This window comes from Giraffa tippelskirchi, chromosome 1 (assembly GCF_054371585.1).
Source record: "Giraffa tippelskirchi isolate mGirTip1 chromosome 1, T2T-mGirTip1v1.2.pri, whole genome shotgun sequence".
Lineage (NCBI taxonomy): Eukaryota > Metazoa > Chordata > Mammalia > Artiodactyla > Giraffidae > Giraffa > Giraffa tippelskirchi.
In genome coordinates, this window is record NC_137275.1 from 26,222,019 (window position 1) to 26,242,935 (window position 20,917).

Consider the following 20,917-nt stretch of genomic DNA (forward strand, 5'->3'; position numbering starts at 1 on the left):
CTGATGAAGGGGCTGGGAGGGCAGGATTGAGGGAATCCATAGGAAAATTGAGGCTCCCAGAGTCTAGCAACTGCAGGAGGCTGGCCCCCACCTGTGCCTGAAAGGGCTGGGAAAGACTTACCTTGCCATTGAGAAGCTGGCTGTGCTGTAGGGCCCACCAGGCAGAAGCTGTAGCTGTAGATGGGAATAGCCATGGTCAGCATCTGAACAAGGAAGGAGGCAGGAGAGGGAGAAGAATATACCCAAACCTCTGTCCTCTTGCCTTCAGATCTTTAGCAGGTATCTTTCACTAGCCAAACCCAACAGAAACTCAGAGGGCAGGGGAGCCCATGTGAAGCAGTCTGTAGGTCAGGCTACAGTCTGGGCTCCCCCTGGAGTACTGAGCAGAGGAAGGCTCCAGGAGGCAGATGGAGCCTAGCTGGCTGAGTCAGGCAGGGCAATTTGGTCTATAATGGCATCAAACCCCACCAAGCTGGTTTAAAATAAAGGAAATGTATTGGCTCACATGCACTGGCAGTCCGGAAGAAAGAGAACATTCACATTTGCTTGTAACAGAGTTCTAATGCAGAGAACTATTATTTCTGCCTTTCTGCTTACCATTCCAAGAGTTGGCTTCATCCTTGGCTAAGTCCTCTTAGGTCATAGAAGAAGCTAGCAGCAACCATGGCCACATGCTGCCATGTTCATCCAGCAGGAGAAAGTGGTGGCTTACCATAGCTTGCCCAGCAAAATCTCCTTTTCCAGAAATGCCCAACAGAACAATAGACTATAGTAAATGATTATCGAGAAATTATAATGTTCTTCTAGCTTATTATCAGAATGACATGAATGAATTGAAAACAAAAATGCTGACTCTGGAGGTTTGTGTGTGTGTGTGTGTGTGTGTGTGTGTGTGTGTGTGTGTGTGTTTTATGAGATTGCAAGGAGAATAGGTAGCTCATGCCTGAAAAACCTGGAGCTCCCCAAGGATTTCAGCAAAGCCTTTTTAAAAGGCAGGTGGGAGGTGGGATGGCTGGGTACATGATCAGCTTGTGCACAGTTCTCTGAATGGCTGATGATAAGGCAGCATGGTGGTGTCATAGGGATTAACATTATCAGTTTTTAGGCTCCAGGAGACTTGGGGCTATGTGTTCAGGGTCATCAGGTAGGTAACTTCTTCCATTTGGTGGGAGGTTTTCCCATTGGCAAAATAAGTCAGGAAATTTGCATCAAATACTGTTGATTAGGTACTTGAGAGAGTACAGAAAGCAGAGGATATGGGTGAAGGCAGGTCTCAGGAAGGCCCCATACGGTCTTGCTTGGTTACAATTCCCCCCTTTTCTTGTATATTCCTCAATCTTGAGGAGAACAAGGTTTGAAGAAGAAAAGGAATAAAGGTTCAGATAGAGAGGTTAATAATAAACTTGACAGAGGTACCCACAGAATACCCAGTTTCCTGCTTGGGTTTTGTGTTTTGTTTTGGGTTTTTTTTGTAATTACATAATATGTTTCTTTTTAATGGCTTGCTCTTTTCTTTTTTTCTTTTCTTTTCTTTTTCCTATAGTCTCTGAAGATTATTCCAGGCTGATAGCAAGTTACAAAGTATCTTCTTACTCATTTGAAAACGGACAGAATGTGTCTCAGGAAACAGCTAGCAAAATGAATTTTAAATAATGTATTTACTTTTTGTCCGTAATGTTAATTTGTGTTGTTTACTATTGTTTTTGTAACAATAATAAATAATTTTATTATTATATCGTATTTGGGAAAAACACCCAGTCAAGCAGGGTCATTTTAATAAACTTCCAGTCAAGTTTTGTCACCAAAATTACTAGTCAAACAAAAAAGAAGAGTAGGAAGGAGTTTAGATCTTAGGAACTGCATTAATAATAAAACTACCATTTATCCACCGCCTACTATGTGCTAAGAGTTTGAAATACATTATTCCCTTTAATTCTTTCAAAAACCTATGATCCTCATTTCTCATGTATAGAAACAGGCCCTAAGAAGCTAAAGGACATTCCCTGGTGGCTCAGATGGTAAAGAATCTGCCTGCAATGCAGGAGACCTGGATTTGATCCCTGGGTCTTGAAGATATCCTGGAGAAGGGAATTGGCAACCCACTCCAGTATTCTTACCTGGAGAATCCCATGGACAGAAAAGCCTGGCAGGCTACAGTCCACGGGGTCACAAAGAGGCGGACACAACACAAGAAGTTAAATAATCTAACCCAGATTTATAGAGTTAGGAATTGGTGGAGCTGAAATTGGAACCAATATTTAGCCAAGTTCAAAGTTTGCTCTTAACCATCATTTTTGCTCACTGGAGTTGTTGCAACCTAATGCACAATATAACCCAAGACTTTACACTAAACTGTGTTTGCAATGACTGAGGCACTGGTACATTTTCCTGTAGAAACTCAGATTGCAGAGTCCTGGATATATGTTACTGTTACCATCATGCTTTCTATAGGTTTGACTTTCATTATGTTTCTTTGCTCCTTTGTAAATTCTCAGTGATATACATACATTTTTACATTTCTAAAGCAAACAGATTTGTCCCACAGTTAAGAAAATGACAGAGATGGAAAGTAATTGCACGACCAACTTTAAGCTCCAGGTAAAGGTTTATGCTTGCTAGAGGATAGATAAAGCACTGGAAGAGGCTATTTATCCTGGGGTAAATGGTCAGGGACAGCACAGCAGAGCCCAGGCAGAGATGTATGAGGCATATCCTCATTTTTGTTCTTCTGGGACTTCCCAGGTGGCACTAGTGGTAAAGAACACAGCTGCTAATGCAGGATACTTAAGAGACACAGGTTCGATCCCTGGGTTGGGAAGATCCCCTGGAGAAGGGCATGACAACCTATTCTAGCACTCTTGCCTAGAGAGTCCCATGGACAGAGGAGCCTGTGGGCTGTGGTCCATAGGGTCACAAAGAGTCGGACACAACTGAAGTGACTTAGCACACAAGAAAACAGTACCTATGATTGCTCTCAGATGAATTTTTGTGCAATCAAATTATGACTATAGTCGCCTGTTACTTGGGACCATCTTGCCAATGCTCCTTCAACTCCATATTACATTTAATAAAGATTCTTTTTAAATCTGAAAAAGCAGAATGCACATTTAACCAAAATTCCATAGAATATGGAATTCCCTACATTAACTGGGTGGATCATTTATAAAAACTGATGGCAGATGTCCTCAAATTACTACAATTTGGCTGTTATGCCTGTCAGCAAAGCAGCTATTCCAGAATCTTTGTAAATTCTAATTTGCAGTGTAGACTCCATGCCTGAAATGAAGCAGAGAATTCAGAGAAAAGGTGAAGTTGTGTATTACTTTTTATCACACACCATATTTTAAGTGAGAATGAGGCTGTGCTTAAGTATAACACAGAAATAGCTCAAGCTTCAGTAAGAACAAAGTCAAACAATGACCATCCTTGAAATAGGATCAATTTCAACTGATTCATGTTGTATACACTCTTTCTGAAAGCTTCCTCTGAGTTTCTTCGTGCTTTCTCTTTCTCAGTCTTTACTGAAACTAAAGTGCTTGAAACAAACATTCGTTAGAGCATTAAAAATTTTTAAAAATGCTATAAATGTTTCTTCTTTCCTTAACCAAGGTTGACTGACCAATGGAATCTCTCAAGGCAATTCAAGCTTGGAAATCTTGTTTTGATGCTAAAATGTGTCTCTTGAAATTTGGTAGATCTAAACTACCAAGAAAGAACTTCAAAGATTTTCCTATGTTTTTAAAATGTATTTTATAATTTTTTTTTTTGCCTATACTGAATGACCTCATTTATGTAAACTATCAGTATTATCATGTAATAAAATAAATTTATTTTTAAAACAAAGCAAATATATATTTGCTTAGGAATTTTCTATTGTTACCACACATTATTAATAGAAATAAATTTGAACATTATTGCTTTACAAAACCTTGTGTTTTATAGCAACTATCATGAATACCTTTGAAATAGTTTACTCTGACCATATGTTTTCCTTGGAAACTAAAGAATTTGAAAATATAGTAGACAGTTATGAGACTGGCTACTCAGCAGCCTGGCCATATTTTTTAACCTCACCTCCGTGGTGCTAGTGGTAAAGAATCCACCTGCCAATGCAGGAGACACAAGAGACGTGGGTTCAATCCCTGGGTTGGGAAATCCCCTGGAGAAGGGAATGGCAACCCACTCCAGTATCCTTGCCTGGAGAATCTCATCGACAGCACAGCCTGGTGGGCTATAGTCCATGGGGCTGCAAAGAGTTGGACACAACTGAGCATGAGCAACAGGTGTATTTGATTGGTCTAAGGTGGGCAATTAATGAAATTGGGCCAATTGGAGTCATTTCCAGGGAAATTGGGAACTTGAAATAAAGTTGTCCTTCTTTGGGTTCTTGGAGTATACAGATATGCAGTTCAAAGCTATTGAGAGTCATGTTTTGTTCCATGAGGACCAGAAAAGCAAAGAAACTGGTGAAAGAGGAACCGAGGTGAGAGGTGAGTTTCCTGACAGTCTGAGTTCCTGTCCCATGCAATCTCAGAGTTTAGCTTCATTCGGTTCCTGTGTGTAGCTTCCATGAGGCCTGTCAGCATGTTTGTAATGAATTCCTCCTTTGGCTTAACCTAGTTCTATTTGGATTTCTATGACTTGGAACCAAGATCTTGACTAACTCTAGGGTATCGTGAGATCGCGGATGACAGTTTCTTAAAGCAGACATGACGTCCTTTATGAAACAGTACTATCAAATAATGCCTTCAATTAAAGGAGCATTTCTAGCAACAATATTCCATTTATCACTGTATAGCCATTCAGGATAATGATTGGAGGGGAGCATGGAGACTGAGTAGACAGTCCAGCAAGCGCTGATTGGGCATCTCCTGTATTCTAGGCACTGCACCACCCACTGTGACAAATGCTAAGGAGGAGTAGGACATGGTTCTTTGGACGGTCTACAATTTAGTGGGAGGAAACAGCTACTCAGTGATAATTTCAATACAGTTTGGTGGTCTAAGAGCGGTTCAGGTATTATGGGGTCAGAGAGGAGGATGACTTAGCCAGCTGAGGAGGAATCATGGAAGATTCTGGAGGGAACTTACATCTGAACTGATGACTTGCTCTGAGAATAAAGGTCTTTACCCCAAATCCCAGGTAAGGCCAGATAGTTCTTGGATCCTTAACAAATTCTACAGAATTTCTTGGAAAGCCTTAGCAGTGGAGGGACTAGTGGGTGTTGCTGCGAGGTAATATGAGAAGAGGAAGAATGAAGCCTTCATGCCTTGTTTCAGAATGTCCTGTACATGACAGGGTAAAGTATATGGGCATGTGAGCTGAGACGTGAGATGTTTCTGCTTCCAATACCGTTATAGCAATGAGTTGAGATGGAGAGCTTTTGATCTGCTTCCTGAAGTGGATTATTTCCACTCTGTATTATTGCCCTTGGTGTTACATAGAGAGTAGAGTAAAATGTTCTGGGTCAAATAATCTGCTATTTGGAAAAGGTCCTGGTTTGTGCCAAATTTTATGAAGGAAGTCTAGGACACATTTTAGTGCCCATGGTTTTAAGACCAAGCTTTTGCCTTAATGAAACCTTCATTGTAATATAGTCTGCATACACTACATTGCTGCTGCTGCTGTTAAGTCGCTTCAGTCGTGTCCGACTCTGTGCGACCCCATAGATGGCAGCCCACCAGGCTCCCCCGTCCCTGGGATTCTCCAGGCAAGAACACTGGAGTGGGTTGCCATTTCCTTCTCCAATACACTACATTATGAGAACCTAAATATATTGGGGCATTGCTGTCACTCATTCATTCAAAAATATTTGTTAAGTACCTACTAAGTGCCAAGTACGTTAGGTCCTGGGACCTCATCAGTGGACAAACAGTGACCTCAGGGTCACTAGCTTATGGTGTAATGGATATAATCCCTCACAGCACTGAATTTAAAACAGGGCTTATCCAAGAAGTTATGTTATCCAGAGGACACTGTCATTAGACTTTCAACCTATACCACTATCTTGGAGCATGAAACTCAAGATGAGCATTCCCAGAAGAACTCAGTATATGGTGAGAAAAACAGTTTTCTTTTCACCCCCAAGTAATTTAAGTATTTTAATAATAACTGTCAGGAGCAAAAAAAAAAAGTTTATGTTTCTTCAGTGCAAGAATCTTGGTTTATTCAATCTTTTTTGTTATGGTTGATGAATATGGGTGCTACATTCGGACATCTGTTCTTCAAAGAGTCTTCTATGCCTCAAAGTATTTTTCTGGAAAGAAACCTGTTCCCATGTGACCTACTTTGGCATTTGAGCGCTGACGCTGGAACACGACGTGCGAATAGTCTATTCCTGTCTGTTTGCTAATGTGACTGGATCCTGAGAGTGTGTATCTTATAATAACATCTAGTTTGCACTTTTGCAAGTCCATTCAGCCTTGGGACCTGTCAGCTTTTGGTGTCTGAAGTAGTCTGAAATTCTGTATTAGAAAACTAAATAAGTGATATAACTCTAAAAACAAAATCAGCAATTATTTTTCAAGAGATAAATTATGTTTGTGGAAATTTCAAAATGTGGGTATCTAGGGACGTTGATGCAACAATTACAGCCAGTACTTGCATTATAAAGGAAATGTTAGTTAGATGTGTTTCCAAGGACATTTTCCTCCACTTTTTCTTATTCTTACTTGAGTTTCAGTTACCAGGAAAAAAGTGCAACAGAAGTACTTCAGTAGGTATTTTCCCTTTTCTCCTTTTTTCAGCTTAAGTAAAAAAACAGAACTTCACAGATACAGAACTCACTGTTACTTGCTGCAGAAAGTGTAATTATTCTTGTATGGTGTGTGCAGAATAATAAAATACTTTGAAGCTCTGTGATCCAAGCTGGATAACAACTTTGTCATATGCTGGTTTTAGAAAGAAGTGACAGGGAACCTTTTTCTGACTTGCTCTATAAAACCATTTTTATATTACTGCCATGTGTAAACTAATTTTAATAAAGCTGTTTCTAGCATATTCTTTTTTTTTAATACCCTAGGAACATTTGTTTACTCAATGATCCAGAACTAGCAACTCTAAAAAAATAATTTGCATAGTGCTTTTTGTTTGTTGGTTGGTCTTGTTTTACTCCTGAAGATAACCTGGTCTTCCATTGTGTACAGTCACCCCTCTGTCTCATAGGTTCAACTGCATACCAAAGTATCTGAACTCTAATCAAACCAGTGGTCCTGATCATTCTATAAATGGCATACGGTTGGGAGAAACTTACTTCTGAACTATTATAACATAAAAGTTCTGAGCACAAGATCATAATTCAGACAGATCTGGGTTTCAATTCCAGGTAACTTACTATGAACCCCTGGGCAAGTTAGTTAACCTTACTAACGTTTTCATCAGCAAAGTGAAAATAAATAATAAATAGGGTGAGCTGAGAGGATTAGATGAGACAGTGCCAGTAACATGCTTAGCCTAGCACCTGGAATATTTTTAGTATTCTCTAGGTAAAGGGTCAAGTAATATTAGTTATTATTAGAAAGATCAATAATAATACTAAGGATGATGGTGGTGATGATACTGATGTTCTCTGATCACCCTTATGAAAAACAAGGGATTCTTTTCTGAAGTTGAATTGCTGCACTGATACAGTAAAAGGTCTCTGTATTTTCAAGAGTTCATGACCCCCAGAAATGTCAGTCTACTCTTGTCTGAACAAGCTATGTTTAGGTAAAGATTCCAGCTCGGTGACTGGCCCTATGCAACTGCTCATTTCTCTCCCTGTATTCTTCCTCTCTCCCTTCCCTGCTTCTTCCTTTAAAGTACCCAATGAGAAGAATTAAGGAAGAATTATTACAATGCTATTGAAAATAATGAAAGGCCTAATAATTTTTAAACTATGCTGAGTTAAGCTTGTTAGCTTTGGAAGTGGGGTTGGACTTTTACCACTTGTAAGCTCAACATTACTTGAATTGAGTATAATTTGAGTCCGGGCCTGGGAATAACCTTTCCTGTTGATTATTCACCATGTTCTTGCACAGTAAGAATTATGCACATTTATACAAGTATGAACTTAAGGCTCAGGAAGCTTTAGTCCCCTGCCAGACCACATTACTAGTAAATCATTGTCACTTGCCTCTTAGGTATACTCCTTGCTTTCCATAAGAGTGGTCAGAAAACACCTGAATCATCACCACTATCATCCTTAATATTATTGATCTTTCTAATAATAACTAATATTACTTGAAATTTTACCTTCATGTATGTGTGCTAAGTTGCTTCAGTTGTGTCCAGCTCTTGAGATTCTATGGACTATAGCCTGACAGACTCCTCTGTCCACGAAATTCTCCAGGCAAGAAGACTGAAGTGGGTTGCCATGCCCTCCTCTAGGGGATCTTCCCAACCCGGTTACTGAACCCATGTCTCCTGCAGCTCCTGCACTGCAGAACGATTCTTTAATCACTGAGCCACCAGAGAAACCTGAGCCTTGACCTAGACGATGCATGAAATAGTCCAGTCGCTAGACTAAACATTTTGCTGGCACTATCTTGGTATCTCAGACTTTGCAATAAAAGTACAACTGAAATTATCTACCTTCCAAAAGGAAAGAAACAGAAATTTGTTCTAGACTCTGCCAATTAGCTAAATAAATGCCCCCTAAGACTACGTGGCTGACAAAACTTTGAGACATTTTAAAAAGTGAAAACTGAACAGGAATAAAATAAGAGGGTTATGCAACAACCAGCTGAATATGTTTATTTGTTTTTAAAATTCAGCGTCTCAGCCAGGTCGAACAGGCTTCGCTGTCTTTTCTTAAACCTGTTAAAATATCTGGAAATAAGAAAGGACATTGACTAGAACACAGACAGATTGAGCAACAGGGCATGCATACTAACTCAAGCCACGCACATAACACTCTTACTGGAGAGTACTTAATTTGATAGGATAAAATAATTCTTTGAGCCACAAAAGATATGAGGAAATAAACAGCCTGTAAAGTATTTGGCTATTCCAGAAGCTTTTGCAAATAATGAAGTATAATACAAATTGTTTTAATTTAAAAATATTTTTCTGATACCCCAAATTGACTCCACATTGCTCGAGTGCCTTGAATCAATGGAACTTAATTAATCTAAACCTCACCCATCTAGAATTTGTCACTACTCAGGCATGGACTGGGCAGATATTTGCCTTCATGAAAATGAAAAAATAGTATTTTTAAAACAACATTCAGTAGATGTCAATGTTACAAACCTTTCCAGTACATTGAAAATGTTATTTCAGCAGCAAAAACTTTTTTTCATAGTAATATCATCACCTCATGTGACATTAGTACATGTTTAAAATCAAACTTGTCATTTTTATAAACTACCTTCAGATCCTAATCCAAGCGATTAAATATTACCAGAAGCTGACAACAGGAATATGCATACAAGTGTTGTTAAGTGCAGGGAGAGTAGAAAGTAGAACAGCATACAGTGTATTTCTTTCAAACAGGAGAAAAGACATATTCACAAAGTTATAATAAAAAGCCAAATAAGTTCTATTTATTCATCCAGTGAATATTCAGCACAGCTCTATGCATAGCATGGTGTCAAGAGATCAGGATAAAAGAATGAACTAGACTTAGCCCCGTCCCACAGAATTTTACTCTCTGGCAGCGAAGATGAAAGTTTTATACATACAAATAATGCCTTGCCAGTATGGACTAGGGATTTAGGGATTAGGGAAGACTTCTCAGAAGAGGTGGTTCTTATCTAGGGCTGGAAGAATGAGTGGGATGCAGAAGACAAATCTGAGTGCCTGGCTTAGTGCAGATGAGAGCATCAGGGAATCCATGATTGATTAAGGAGGGGCGAATATGCTTCTTTAAATGCTCTGACATAATGTTTGTGTGGATGATGGTGATGAACAGGACAAGTGTACATCCAACCAAAAGGAATGTCTGCTTCCAAATGGAATGTATGCTTCCCAGTGGGCCAAATGTTCTTTAGGATATCTATGGTCAATGGGTGTGTGGTACCCATTTCATACCGTATGGAGTACACCATAAATCAGAGGCACTGTAAACTGATACCCAACAGTACAATGAGTTTTCAGCAGTGATATACTAGATTATTGACAGTGACATATTGAGGCCTGGGGCAAAAAGAAAAATGTGAGTCCCTATATACACTTATCAAAACATCCTTCTACATTTTGAATCAAGTAAGAAAATATAATGAAAACTCTGTAATAACAAAGCATGACTATACATGTGAATACATATGGCTAATCGATAAAGGTCTACATTGCCCACTCTGTTCACAGGCCCTCCTCAGCGCTCATGAACTTGTCCTATTGGGGACCTGATGGCAGCGGGCCTGAAACTGCAGGCTGATTGAAGGCGGAGTGTTTCCGTTGCCAAATAATGCAAAGTTGTAAAATAAATAACCACTCTTGGTCTTTAATTCTAATTTAGACAGTTTATTCATCATGGATTTTTTTGCATGAATTTTGATTTTGAAAAATCACATTGCACATTATTTATCTTGAACCCTCTGTTCGTTGGCACCTCCTTTAATTTTGGTCTAGAGCAAGTGTCAGGCTCACTCCCCTCACCCTAATCCCAGAGCTGGTTATTGACAAAAGAAAGAGGAAGAAACTAAACACAGCAGGCTCTCCATGCAACTTTCCAGAAACAAACAACTACAAAATCTCCACTACAACTTAATGAATTTTACATTTCATTATTCCCAATATCATTCTAGAGATTTAATAAGATCTTCAGATTGAGTTTAAATGTGAACTCTATTCCTTGCTAGTGAAAGTTCTTTGGACAAATCACATACATTTCCTGGGCTTGCCGGGTGGCTCAGTAGTAAAGACTACACTTGCAGTGCAGGAGACATAGGAGACCCGGGTTCAACCCCCAGGTCGGGGAAGATCCCCTGGAATGGAAACCCACTCCAGTATTCATGTCTGAGAAATCCCATGGGCGAAGGAGCCTGGTGGGCTGCAGTCCATGGAGTTGCACAGAGTCAGACACCGCTGAGCAACTGAGCATGCTCGCACACACAGTTCTCAATCTGTAAATTTGATACAGTAATACCCATTGCACCACATGTTGGTGGCAAGCAAAACTGAAACACTGCTCATGAAAACTCCTGGCCAGAGCTGGCTTTATGGGCATTTGACCTGTGCAACACACTGGACCTTGTTCTAAGAATGGCTCCACACAAGTGCTTGGTACTTTCATTGGGCACCAGAACCCACAAATTATGTAGCTGGTCATAGTCACGGCAGAGTAGGCACTCAGAAAACCGTGATGGATCTTGTTATATTGCAGTTGATTTGTGGACATGTGTGTGCATGCTCAGTCATGTCTGACCCTTTGCCACCCCACAGACTGTAGCCTGCCAGGCTCCTCTGTCCATGGGATTTCCCAGGCAAGAACACTGGAGTGGATTGCCATTTCCTCCTCCAGGGGATCTTCTTTACCCAGGTATTGAACCTCCCTACCTCCTGCATTGCAGGAGGATTCTTTACCTGTTGAGCCATCAGGGAAGCCCTGATTTGGGTACACATGCATATTTAATGATTCTTGCCCTGTGCTCAGCCCATGAAGATATGGGGGTTTAAAGAAAAAACTTTGTTAGTTTTGGCCTTTATCTCCTATTTAGGAAAACCAGAATGGAATGGAAGGATACAAGAGACAATTGGGAGGTTTCAAAGATGGTGACTTTAAATGCAATTGTACTTTGGAGAAAACAAACTCCCCTCCCTCTTTTTGAATTGTCCATCAACACTGGAGACATACCCAGTCCAGGAAGGAGGTCCCCAGTCCCTCAGAGTTATATTACCATCCATTAGAAGCGGGGTCTTCCCTGCTCACGTTAGACTGATCTGCTCTAAGGCAAATGTCTCCTTCAGTACCTCCATGCCTCAGTCATGGACAACCTTCTATAGCTCTCAGATCATGTCCTGTCCTTACAGGTATCTGTTCGTCAGCATCTTCTGGAGTATCTGAATCACCAAGGGGGTCATGTTTCACGATTATCCCCTCCTCCATGAACTTTTCCCAGCAACTGGGCTGCTTTCACCATTTCAACAATTTAATATGAAAGGTCTGTTTCTTTTTAAATTTTTATTAAGCAATAAAATTGAATGGAATCTGGACACAAAGTCTGACTGATGATTTCATTGGTTTGATCCCTCATTCCTCTAGCAACTTTTTTCAGTGGTCAAACAAAAGCTGATAATCTTCTGAGCCAAAAAGTCCAACGGTTTAGGATCACAAAGTCCTGCCTATTCCTGGGAGGGAAGAGAAATATATTTGAGCAATTTCTAGCAGCACACTCGTTCACTCTGGGTTAGCAATGTAATTTCACTTCCCAATGGGTCACCCAGTGCCATCCTCAATAACTCATTCTTCCCCATAGATGAGGCAGAGGGCATTAAGTACAGTGTAAAGAGCTAATATCTGGAAGGCTTTTAAAAAGTTATTGAGGTATAATTGATATATGACATTGAATTAGTATTAGGTATACCATAAAATGATTTATCTCTATAATGCAAAATGATTACCACAATAAGTTTAGTTAACATCCATCATCTCACGTAGTTACAAAAACATTTTTCTTGTGATTAGAACTTTTAAATTCTACTCTCTTAGCAATTTTCAAAAATACAATACAGTGTTATTAACTATAGTCACCTTGCTGTACATTACATCCCCAGGACTTATTTATCTTATAATTGGAAGTATCTACCTTTGACCTCCTTTAGCCATTTCTTATTTTCTAATATTTTTGAATCTTTGGAGTGTGTCTTTAGCTTCCTGTAGAAAGGTTCAAACTGAGATCAAACTAACCCTTTTCCTTCTGGGTCACTGCCTGTGTGGAGATGCTCTGGAGTGACCTCAGTAACCTCAGTGACCTCAGTGACCTTTAGTCCACCTTTAAGAGGAGACCAGTCAGCCTGTGATCAGAAGATACAGGGTTACTTATTCTCTTCCCGTTCCAAGTGCTGCCTCACCCACTTTTGCTCAAAGCAATCTGTGTTGAACACCCTTTATGGTGTACCCATTTCGTCTCTGAAGATATTTCTGTGATTATTCTGAAACTATTCAGGTTAAGAACAGGTAGGAAGGAATTTGGACCCAATCAGTGTCATGCTGGGCCTTCAGAGGAACTCCTATCCCCTAATTCTTCCTTTCCACCCCCCTCTCCCCACAGTATTTTCCTTTCAAGTACCCTCTCTCTTCCCTGTTTTCTGGGATATAATTCCTCTTTCCTAATCAAAGCCCAGGGCAATTTACAAAATTGTAATTCCTTTCAAAATACCAAGTGCATTTTTCACAAAACTAGAGTAAATAATTTTAAAATTTGTAGAGGCACAAAGGACCCTGAATAACCAAGGCAGTCTTGAGAAAGAAGAACAGAACTGGAGGAGTCATTGTCCCTGATTTTGGACTATGCTACAAAGATACAGTAATCAAAACAGTATGGTACTGGCAGAAAAACAGACCCATAGATCAATGGAACAGAATAGAGAGCCCAGAAATAAACCCATACACTTATGGTCAATTAATCTATGACAAAGGAGGCAAGAATATATAATGGAGAAAAGTCAGTCTCTTTAATAACTGATGCTGGGAAAACTGGGTAGCTACATGTAAAAGGATGAAGTTGGAACATTCTCTAACCACATACAAATATGAACTAAAAAAATGGATTAAAGACCTAGATGTAAACTGGAAATCACAAAATTCCTGGAAGAAAACATAGGCAGAATTACCTATGACATTAACTATAGCAATGATTTTTTTGATTTCTCTCCAAAGGAAATAAAAGTAAAAATATACAAATGGGACCTAATTAAACTTAAACTTTTCACAATAAAGGGAACCATAGAAAAAACAAAAAGACAAACTGTTGAATGGGAGAAAATACTTATAAATAATATGCCTGATAAAGGGTTAATCTACAAAGTTTTTAAGCAACTCATACAGCTCAACATCAAGAAAACAAACAATTCAATTAAAACATGGGGAGAAGACCTGAAGAGACAGTTTTCCAAAGAAGAAATGCAGAAATAGGCACAGGAAAAGATGCTCAACATCATTAATAATCAGAGAAATGAAAATTTAAACCACAATGAGATATCACTTCACACCTGTCAGAGTAGTGATCACCAGTTCAGTTCAGTCGCTCAGTCATGTCCGACTCTTTGCAACCCCATGAATTGCAGCACACCAGGCCTCCCTGTCCATCACCAACTCCCAGAGTTTACCCAAACCCATGTCCATCGAGTCAGTGATGCCATCCAACCATCTCATCCTCTGTCGTCCTCTTTTCCTCCTGATCCCAATCCTTCCCAGCATTAGGGTCTTTTCCAATGAGTCAACTCTTCGCATGAGGTGGCCAAAGTATTGGAGTTTCAGCTTCAACATCAGTCCTTCCAATGAACACCCAGGACTGATCTCCCTTAGGATGGACTGGTTGGATCTCCTTGCAGTCCAAGGGACTCTCAACAGTCTTCTCCAACACCACAGTTCAAAAGCACCAATTCTTCGGTGCTCAGCTTTCTTCACTGTCCAACTCTCACATCCATACATGACCACTGGAAAAACCATAGCCTTGACTAGAACACAAATAACAAATGTTGGTGAGAATGTAACTAGGTGAAGCCACTGTGGGAAATAGTATAAAAGTTTCTCAAAAACGAAGAATGGAACTGTCATGTGACTTAGTGGTTCAACTCCTGGGTATATATGCAAAGAAAATGAGAATATTAATTTGAGAGGATACATGTACCCCAATGTTCATAGCAGCACTATTTACAATAGCCAAGATACGGGAACAATGTATGTCCATCAACAGATGAATCGATAAAGACAATGTGATGTATAATATATAATGGAACACTATTCAGCTATAAAGGGCTTCCCCGGTGGTTCATTTTTAAAGAATCCACCTGCTAATGCAGGAGATGCAGATTTGATCCCCTGGAGAAGGAAATGGCAACCCACTCCAATATTCTTGCCTAGGAAATCCCATGGACAGAGGATCCTGGTGTACTATAGTCCATGGGGCCACAAAGAGTCAGACACAACTGGGCAACTGAACATGCACACACTCAGCTATAAAAAAGAATGCAATTTTTCCGCTTTCAGCAACACGGATAGACGGGGAAGGCAGTATGCTGGGTGAAATGGGTTAGACAGAGAAAGACAAATGCTGTGGGATATCACTTATATGTGAATTCTAAAGGGAAAAACAAAATGGTGAATATACTGAAAGAGAAACAGACTCACCAATGTGGAGAGCACACTAGTGGTTGGCAAGATGTGGAGGGAAGAAGGGAGGAGCAGGAAAGGGGGGATTGGGAGGTGCAGACTATTATGTATGGAATAAATAAGCTACAGGGATGTGTTCTGCAGCATGGGGTGTATAACCAACATTTTGTGGTCACTGTAGGTGGAATGTAACCTTTGAAAGTTGTCAATTGCTGTGATGTACACCTGGAACTTACATAGTCTTGTGCATCAACTATACATCAAAAAAAGACCAAAAAACCATATATGCACATAACAAAACAAAAACCAACCAGACAAAAAATTTCAGTCTCCTCAGGTCCCTCTGAAGTCCCACAAGTTTAGCAGCCTTATCCATTGAATGCCTGTGTCTTTTCACAAATAAAAAGGTCTGGGCTTTGTCTCGGTATCCGTTGGCTTCTTTCCTGCCCCCTCCCTAGACAAGGAGGAGAAATATGAAGGGCTTCCAACATTCCCCTGTTAAAATTCTAACAAAGCAGACCTTGCCACTAGAAGCAATGCCCCTCTGCCAGGCCCTCCAAGAGAGTATCCTTTTTATTAATAAGTTTACCACTCCATTTCTTTAAGACTCATAACGTGGCATTATTTTGCTGAGCAAACATTTCTGCCTCCCATTCCCATCCCCTTAGTTGTATCACAAAGCTTTTTCTCTTAAATAAAGAGCACCTGGGGAAAGAAGGTGGGGAGGTGGAGTCCACTCCACCACAGGGCTTTAGGTAAGGTTCATATTTCAGGAGCCATATTTCGTGGATGGAAGATCAACACATGAGAGGGATGAGGGAAGGATTGCTCTTGAAGGTGACAACAGTTACAAATAAGATCACATAGATTCTGTAAATAAATGTGGTGCACAATTGGAGAAGGCTATGTGGACAAGGTTGCCAGATAAGAGAAAGACATTCAGTCAAATGTGAATTTCAGATAATCACCAAATAAGATTTTCATATAAGTATGTTCCAAACATTGCCACTTACTGAGCATCCTGTATTTTTTGTTTTCTAAATCTGGCCACCCTAGAATGATGAGTGGATCGTGGGATGTTGAGGGAAATAGACTTGAAGATGAGGCTGTCAGGTAGGGGAAGGGCAAGATCACAGTGGCCTGATATGTCATGGTAAGAATTCTTGGATTTCACTGGATGGGAAAGACAAAAAGCTTTGAGCAGACAAGTGACATGAAAATACATATCATTTAGAGAGAGAATTCTGTAGGGTTGTGAGTAATAAATTGGAAACCTGAGAGACGTAAGACAGAAGAAATGACAGAGCTAGAAGTGGGAGGCATAAATATAAAGTCTGTGAAATACTTAGGACATTTTGGTGAGAGAATGAACATGACCTGTTGAATTTGGAGATGTATAAGAGTAGACAGTAAGAGAGAAGACTGACATCATAGCTCTTCACTGATGACCTGGCAGCTCTTGGTATGATTGGGATATAGATGGGAGGAGGAGGGGCAAGGGGCAGGGGAGGTGGTGAGATAGTAAACATAATGACCTTGGTTTCCAAAAATGGGATTTTGAGGACTCTGGGAGCATCTTTGTAGAGAACTCAGCAAACAATTGGGAAGGTAGAGCTGGAGGTCAAGGAAAGTTTTGGTCAAGAAAAAGACGAGCCTTGAGCAGAGGAAAGACATGACGGAGTCACAGCCTCAAGAAGAAGCATCTATAAATACTGGAGATGGATAAAGGAGCAAAGATGCTGAGGTCATGAGGGGAAGCTGGGAGGATCTGCAGCATATTAATGTGCAGTAATAACATGAAAGTAGAAATGGAGCAGCAAGTGGTAAACTGAGATCATACTTCAAAAGAAAACAGTTAGGACTTGACATTAAATACAGTCAGGAACAAATGAGAAGAGGAGGAGACAGGTGCAGTTGATGCTGTGAACAAAGGAGGTTGGAACACAAAACTGCCATGTGCATGACAGCAAGAGCCAGGTGAGGCCGGAGATGAATTTAGAGAGAGAAGGCAAGATCCACTCTACGTTGATTGGGTTGCAAGTTGTCTATAGAACATCCAAGTTAAGATGTCTTGCTAGTGGTTGCAATATCTAAATCATACACAAGGGTTGAAAATAAAGATTTTGCAAGGGGGTGGAAGTGCTGTAAGTGGATGGTATTTCACCATAAATGTAGAGCAGGAGTCTTAGCCCTCAGAGATATTATGAAATCTTTGAAAAGAAATGAAAATTTGTGTGTTATAGTACAAAAATAATGCCATTCACAATCCAAATTGGCTGTTCCAGGAAAAAAAAATCTCACAAATTAATTCAGTCCATTACTGAGGATTTTTTTCTCTCTTGAGTGCTCATATGCTAGGAAGTGGGAAAACAAGCTAATGAAACATCCAATCTGGTTTAAACTTAGTCCAACTGTATAATGTAAACAGTTTCTCCCAGAAACTTTCTGCATCCCTTGGAATGCAAAACAGGCTTTCAGAGAACTGCCATCTCTTCTTGTTTCTCTCACAAGGGTGGTATGCAGTGGGCAAGGAAAGGGACTTTGGCTTCACATAGATCCTTGGGTTGTTCTGGCAGAAATACCCAGGGCTGTTGGGGGCATGTCCCTTGGCCTGACTGTGATATATTCTACCGGCCTTGGATGCTGTATTCCTATGAAGGTGACCACACGTTTCTACCTGATGGCCTGGTATGATCCCAGGGAGCAGCAACCATCCTGTTCATGATGATTTGACTTCTCATATCTCTTGGCTTCTACCCCCTCATCCTCAACCTGGCCTCTGATCGGGTGGTCCATCACAGTTTCCATAGTGTTACCTACTCCGCTGCAGCAGGCCACATAGCTCGGTGACTAGCTCTCAACTCAGCATCCAGACCACAAGGAAGCTGATGCCTGCAGGGAAACTGAGATTCCTGGTAGGCAGTAGCTGACTATCATGGACAGGGAAGACGGGGCAGGCTAGTGTCCTCAATGAGGCAAAAAGAGAAAAGTAAAATGAATACCCCTCCCCCATACATACTCACATGCATTTTCCTATATTGGAGGTCTTTAGGTTTATCAGACCCTCAAAGTGATCTATTACACCATCAAGTATTAAAAACTTTCATAGAAATAAAGGTGGAAAAGTTTCGGTAAAGCCTTAAAACCAGTTGAGAAGAAAAAAAGTTCCAACCTTGGAACAGAAAGAAAGGCCAGAGTTGGGAAGAGAACAAAGAAAGTGCATTGGGAGGAAAACCAAAGGAAAAGAGGAAGGAAATAAGCAGGAGCGGGTGACCTGTGGTGGCATATGCTTAAAGATGAAACTAAGAAAAAGTCAGAGGTTTTGATCTGTTTTCTAGATAATATAGAAAGTTGTAATTTTTACCCTTTTGCAGACAAGACCTCTTGGAGTAAAGCTCACAAGAGTCAGCTCTTAGTGTGTGTGTTCAGTTGCTCAGTCATGTCCGACTCTTTGTGACACTGTGGACTGTAGCTGACCAGGCTCCTCTGTCCATGGGATTCTCCAAGCAAGAATACTGGAGTGGGTTGCCATGCCCTCCTCCAGGAGATTTCCCTGACCTAGGGACTGAACCTGTGTCTCTTACGTCTCCTGCATTGGCAGGCGGGCTTTTTCCCGCTACAACCACCTGCAAAGCCCAGTGGGACAGTGATGACCCTCAAAAACATCAACTTCCTTTTGCTTTAATTATTGATATCAATAGAATTGAATTATTAATACTGTTTCCCAGAAAGTTAATGCCAAAACTGGAATACCTTAGTGTTATATTTTCCCTTCACCTAAAAACAGACTTTAAGATGAGCACTTGGCAACAACTGTTTATTTGGGAACTATTAATAGTTCTAGGATATACAAGTGAGAAAGTGGGAAAAAATGAGGTAGAGAAATGAAAGAAGCTTCAGAAGGGCATGCTGGTGAGAGAATTTCTGTTGTGGACAGTGAGATTAATCCCAGTTGGATCTGTAAAGGAACCATGTGGAGTGCCCTTCAGAAGTATCCCATGAAGACTTGGGTCGAGATGGAGTTTCTGTCTACGGACATCTGCCCTCGTTGGTTGAGGGTTAAATCCCTTGTACTTTTGGATGGTCCTGTTCACAGGTAGAGAAATCTCCTGCACTGCTGGAGAAAGCCTTCAGGCAGAGAAGCAGATAGTTGGAGGCACGTGATGTGGGAAGGTAGTGGTTCTAGATCTGTGGAAATGTTGTCCAGGTGGTGGCGGCTTGGGTACGTGACTTTCCAGCAATCCTGCCAGCCTCTCTTCTGTTTCACTTTGGTGACAGGGGTAAAAGTCAGGGTACAGCAGGATGAGAGAGACAGAGAGAGGAGTGGATGGAGACAAGACACCCTCAGAGGATGAAGGCTAGCAGTGGAAATGGCTAGAATTGAGCTAGGGTCCTCAGAGAAGATCCCCACACCATTCTTGTGTTTATTCTCTCCTTCTTCCCTCCCACCCTCCCTCTCATCTACTCTCTCTCTTTCTTTCTCCCACTTCTTCCTCCTTTCTTATAATTGATTTGACTTTAACTCAACTTTCAGATAATGCCTACCACAAAGTTAAAACACTTACATCAGCTACTTTTAAAGACTTTAGCCTCAAGTATTCCCACAAGATAAAAAATAAGATTCTTTCTTTAAAATGACCTCTCTCTAGACTGTTTCCTGTCCTCCAGGCTGAGCAAAAGCAATCACCTGCCTTCAGCAAATACACACGGAGAATTGCCCAATAAATATAGGTTGCCATGGAAACCAAACCAAAGGAGAATAGAGACATAAGGATGAATATTAAGGATTTGGTTGGCCTAGCTGACACTTCTTTTTTTTTTTATTTCAATTATCTGGGCTATAATATGTGAACCACAGTTCACAGTTCCCTTTCAGAGATATACCAGGTGAATCCTAAAGCCATCCCTACCCTTGGTTTCTGTGCTGTTTAGTTCTTTTACACCAGCCCTTCCTCTACCTCCCTTTTCCTCTTCCCAGGAGCAAGCAGGAGGGCAATTGCAAATGACCTCGGCTGGCAGCATGTGTTGGTGGGAGTGGTACGTGGATTTGGAGTCAGACAGACTTGGGCATGCATCTCAACACTGCGGTGATATATTTCCATCAGCATTTTGACACTGGAGACTCTTACTACCTAAGGGTATCTTGACAATTTATTCTGCAAGTTGAAATGCTCTCATTTTGTTTTAAAAAGATGAAGAGTCCTTCAAGGACCAGTGCCTTTTTCTCTGCACATCTTATTTTTCATACTCAAATCTGAGACTTCTTTCCTGTTAATAAACATAATTTGCTTAGTGCTATGGTTAAAATATTCTGACACAAAGTATTTCATAGCGCCTAGAATTCCCAGCTATTTCTCCACAGCTCAGAAACTTCTCAGGAAAATCTTCACTGAAAGGACCAAGGAACAATATTATCGGTGGTAATATTATTATCTCGATTAGCCCAGGGCTATTTCTTGAGGTTCCAAGAAAGCAATTCTTACTGGAGCTTAGGGAAGCATCACGGAGTGAGGCTGGAACCAGAAATTGTGTGTTTGCATTTCAGATCATGGAATTTTTTTAGCTAAATGAACTTGGGCAGGTACTTAACACTTTTCTAGTCTCAACTATCTTATAAATCATAGAATAATTTCTAAATGGCTAATTGGACTCTTTCAGGAT

General features: G+C 40.5%; 1 protein-coding gene across 4 annotated transcripts in view; it reads left to right on the forward strand.

Moving 5' to 3' along the window:
- The window catches only part of BTC (betacellulin), a 49,747-nt gene extending 45,820 nt beyond the window's left edge, over window positions 1-3,927 (forward strand). For all 4 annotated transcript variants that reach the window (XM_081498053.1, XM_081498309.1, XM_081498132.1 and 1 more), the window contains one exon: window positions 1,544-3,927. The gene's annotated coding sequence lies outside the window, so the exon portion shown is untranslated. The remainder of the gene's footprint in view (window positions 1-1,543) is intronic.
- Window positions 3,928-20,917: the final 16,990 nt, after the last annotated feature.